A 5,000-nucleotide genomic window follows, 5' to 3' on the forward strand; every position below is an offset into this window, starting at 1 on the left:
GCGGCAGGCCTATGGGCGCCAGGCCAGCGCGCCCCATGGCCAGTCAGGGGGCACCCCCCTAAAGAGCAATAAGTGTCATTGAAGCTCTGGCAGGGGGAGACACTACTAGGTCCCAGCTGTCACCCCCCCTCTAAAAAATTCATTTCTTGGTATTTTGAGCTGAAATTTTGCACAGAGGTTGGCAAAAATCCAATCCAACTTTATTAATTTTTCCAGAATTTTTCGAGGTCGGGAAGTATTTTTTTTTATTTTCCTACCATTAAAAATCGAGGAAATCGGAAAAAATAGGAACCGGCTCGGAATGACCCCAAATTCAGTGGGCAGCCTCATAAAAATATGGCTGATTTTACTGGATTGATTTCATGTGGAAAGCACGACGTTTTGTTGTAGGAATGCGGGAACCCCGGCGGCTCGCCTGCCGCGGCCAGCGACGTCGGGCTGGCCCCTGCAGCGCCTAGCCTCTCCCACGCGGGGGGCAGGCCAGAGCGCGGGGGGCCAGGGCCCGAAGGCAGCCCCCCCGCGGGCGAGAGAGCAAGCCAGCAGGGGCTGTCCGCGCGTCGCGCAGCGCGGCATGGCTGCGGGGGCCGCGCGCGGCGCGCCCAAGCGCCCAAGGGCCCCCAAGGGCCCCAGGCCCTCAGGCCCCAGCGCCCCAGCGCCCAGCGCGGGCGGGCGCGCGCGCGCGTGTGGTCTTTGAGGGGCGCCGGCCTGGTGGCTCCCTAAAGAGCAATAAGTGTCATTGCAGCTCTGGCAGGGGGAGACACTACTAGGTCCCAGCTGTCACCCCCCCTCTAAAAAATTCATTTCTTGGTATTTTGAGCTGAAATTTTGCACAGAGGTTGGCAAAAATCCAATCCACCTTCATTAATTTTCCCAGAATTTTTCGAGGTCGGGAAGTATTTGTTTTAATTTTCCTACCATTAGAAATCGAGTAAATCCGCAAAACTAGGAACCGGCCCGGAATGACCCCAAATTCAGTGGGCAGCCTCATAAAAATATGGCTGATTTTACTGGATTGGTTTCATGTGGAAAGCACGACGTTTTCTTGTAGGAATGCGGGAACCCCGGCAGCTCGCCTGCCGCGGCCAGCGACGTCGGGGACGCTGGCCTGCGCTGTCGAGCCCGCGAGGGCTGTCTCCGCGGCAGGCCCCCCCTGAACGGGGCACGACAGGCCACCGCGCTGGCTCGTCCAGCGTCGACAGTCCCTCGTCCAGGTTTCAGATCGCGCCAAGTCGAACCCATGACCTGCTCAAGCCATCGTGCGCTGCCGAATTCGCATCTGCGTGTAGGCTGCCATTCCACGCGGCAGCCCCTGTTTTCGTCAGCGTGCCCCCCTGACGAATTTTCCTGCCTGGCCCAGTCCAGCGTCCAGCCCCTGTTCGTCGAAAAATCTGCGCTGCCGATTTTCCACGCGGCAGCCCCTCTTTTCGTCAGCGTGCCCCCCTGACGAATTTTCCTGCCTGGCCCGGCCAGTCCAGCCCCTGTTCGTCGAAAAATCTGCGCTGCCGATTTTCCACGCGGCAGCCCCTCTTTTCGTCAGCGTGCCCCCCTGACGAATTTTCCTGCCTGGCCCGGCCGGTCCAGCATCCAGCCCCTGTTCGTCGAAAAATCTGCGCTGCCGATTTTCCACGCGGCAGCCCCTGTTTTCCTCAGCGTGCCCCCCTGACGAATGTTCGTCGAAAAATCTGCGCTGCCGATTTTCCACGCGGCAGCCCCTCTTTTCGTCAGCGTGCCCCCCTGACGAATGTTCGTCGAAAAATCTGCGCTGCCGATTTTCCACGCGGCAGCCCCTCTTTTCGTCAGCGTGCCCCCTGACGAATTTTCCTGCCTGGCCCAGTCCAGCGTCCAGCCCCTGTTCGTCGAAAAATCTGCGCTGCCGATTTTCCACGCGGCAGCCCCTCTTTTCGTCAGCGTGCCCCCCTGACGAATTTTCCTGCCTGGCCCGGCCAGTCCAGCCCCTGTTCGTCGAAAAATCTGCGCTGCCGATTTTCCACGCGGCAGCCCCTCTTTTCGTCAGCGTGCCCCCCTGACGAATTTTCCTGCCTGGCCCGGCCGGTCCAGCATCCAGCCCCTGTTCGTCGAAAAATCTGCGCTGCCGATTTTCCACGCGGCAGCCCCTGTTTTCCTCAGCGTGCCCCCCTGACGAATGTTCGTCGAAAAATCTGCGCTGCCGATTTTCCACGCGGCAGCCCCTCTTTTCGTCAGCGTGCCCCCCTGACGAATGTTCGTCGAAAAATCTGCGCTGCCGATTTTCCACGCGGCAGCCCCTCTTTTCGTCAGCGTGCCCCCTGACGAATTTTCCTGCCTGGCCCAGTCCAGCGTCCAGCCCCTGTTCGTCGAAAAATCTGCGCTGCCGATTTTCCACGCGGCAGCCCCTCTTTTCGTCAGCGTGCCCCCCTGACGAATTTTCCTGCCTGGCCCGGCCGGTCCAGCCCCTGTTCGTCGAAAAATCTGCGCTGCCGATTTTCCACTCCGCAGCCCCTGTTTTCGTCAGCGTGCCCCCCTGACGAATTTTCCTGCCTGGCCCGGCCAGTCCAGCGCCCAGCCCCTGTTCGTCGAAAAATCTGCGCTGCCGATTTTCCCCGACGAACCTGCAGCTGCACAAATCCGCGCTGCCACTGCCCCATTGTCTGGACCAACAGTCTTTTCCATCAAGCCCTGGACTATAAATCGTCCAGACTCATCGCCAGCACCCGCTGCCGATTCTGCCGACTTTGCCGATTTCGTCGGCGCTGCCGATTCCAACACTGCCCGCCGTGCCTGAACCAGCGCTGTTTCGTCAGCGTGTCCCCTTGACGAATTTCCCTGCCTGGCCTGGACAGTCCATCTTCCAGCCCATGTTCATCGAAAAATCTGCGCTGCCGATTTCCCCGACGAACCTGCAGCTGCACAAATCTGTGCTGCCGATTTCCCCCCCTGTCGGCATGGCTGCCGCTGCCCCGATGTCCAGACCAACAGTCTTTTTTGTCGACTTTGCCGATTTTGTCCGCGCTGCCGATTCCAACACTACCCCCTGCATCCAAACCAGCATTGTTTCGTCAGCTCTTCCCCTGACGATTTTAGCCCTGTAACAAACAGTAGGCCTCCAATCCCGCCAACGGGAGCCAAGTTGATAGGGAAGAGAATTGAATGACGCGCCTGGTCCTCGCACCCCGCCACCCGAGGGGCCTTTTTCCCGGCAGCCTCTGAAAAACTCTAGCTTTCACGGTCCTCGCCGCCCCTCACCACCATGGCAGGCCTCTAATCCCACCCATCAGCAGTTGTAGCCGATAGGGCAGTGATTTGAATGACGCGTCGCGGGCCTCCGGGTCATCTCACCCGGCCATTAATTGGAGCGTTTTTGGCTGGCCGAGGATGGGGGGATGGATCTCTTCTTCCGAAAAAGCAAACAGTACATCGGGAGTTATGTTGACGGGGCATGGAATTGAATGACCCGTCGCGGGCCGCCGGGTCATCTCACCCGGCCATCCCGGGGAGCGTTTTTCCCGGCAGCATCGGGGAAACTCTTGCTTTCACTGCCCGCTGCCCAAGTCCCCACTCGAATCGGCCCCCCGCGCCAACAAGCCAACGCTGCCGAATCGGCAGACACTGCTGCCGAATCTGCCGACACTGCCCCGCGGGCTGCCACTGCCCCAGTGTCTAAACCAGCGGTCTTTCTCATCGAGCCTTGGACTATCCAGTCCGTCCTGACTCATCGCCAGCACCTGCTGCCGATTCTGCCGACTTTGCCGATTTTCTCGGCGCTGCCGATTCCAACACTGCGCCCACCGTGTCTGAACCAGCGCTGTTTCGTCAGCGTGTCCCCTCGACGAATTTTCCTGCCTGGCCTGGACAGTCCACCGTCCAGCCCGTGTTCGTCGAAAAATCTGCGCTGCCGATTCTGCCGACTTTGCCGATTTCGTCGGCGCTGCCGATTCCAACACTGCCCGCCGTGCCTGAACCAGCGCTGTTTCGTCAGCGTGTCCCCTCGACAAATTTTCCTGCCTGGCCTGGACAGTCCATCGCCCAGCCCATGTTCGTCGCAAAATCTGCGCTGCCGATTTTCCCCGACGAACCTGCAGCCGCACAAATCTGCGCTGCCGAATCTGCCGACACTGTCCCGCGGGCTGCCACTGCCCCAGTGTCTAAACCAGCAGTCTTTCTCGTCGAGCCTTGGACTATCCAGCCCGTCCAGACCCATCGCCAGCACCCGCTGCCGATTCTGCCGACTTTGCCGATTTCGTCGGCGCTGCCGATTCCACCACTGCCCGCCGTGCCTGAACCAGCGCTGTTTCGTCAGCGTGTCCCCTCGATGAATTTTCCTGCATGGCCCGGCCAGTCCAGCGTCCAGCCCATGTTCGTCGAAAAATCTGCGCTGCCGATTCTGCCGACTTTGCCGATTTCGTCGGCGCTGCCGATTCCAACACTGCCCGCCGTGCCTGAACCAGCGCTGTTTCGTCAGCGTGTCCCCTCGACAAATTTTCCTGCCTGGCCTGGACAGTCCACCGTCCAGCCCGTGTTCGTCGAAAAATCTGCGCTGCCGATTCTGCCGACTTTGCCGATTTCGTCGGCGCTGCCGATTCCAACACTGCCCGCCGTGCCTGAACCAGCGCTGTTTCGTCAGCGTGTCCCCTCGACAAATTTTCCTGCCTGGCCTGGACAGTCCATCGCCCAGCCCATGTTCGTCGCAAAATCTGCGCTGCCGATTTTCCCCGACGAACCTGCAGCCGCACAAATCTGCGCTGCCGAATCTGCCGACACTGTCCCGCGGGCTGCCACTGCCCCAGTGTCTAAACCAGCAGTCTTTCTCGTCGAGCCTTGGACTATCCAGCCCGTCCAGACCCATCGCCAGCACCCGCTGCCGATTCTGCCGACTTTGCCGATTTCGTCGGCGCTGCCGATTCCACCACTGCCCGCCGTGCCTGAACCAGCGCTGTTTCGTCAGCGTGTCCCCTCGATGAATTTTCCTGCATGGCCCGGCCAGTCCAGCGTCCAGCCCATGTTCGTCGAAAAATCTGCGCTGC

The sequence above is a fragment of the Populus nigra genome, chromosome 2 (genome assembly GCF_951802175.1).
Source record: "Populus nigra chromosome 2, ddPopNigr1.1, whole genome shotgun sequence".
Classification (NCBI taxonomy): Eukaryota; Viridiplantae; Streptophyta; class Magnoliopsida; order Malpighiales; family Salicaceae; genus Populus; species Populus nigra.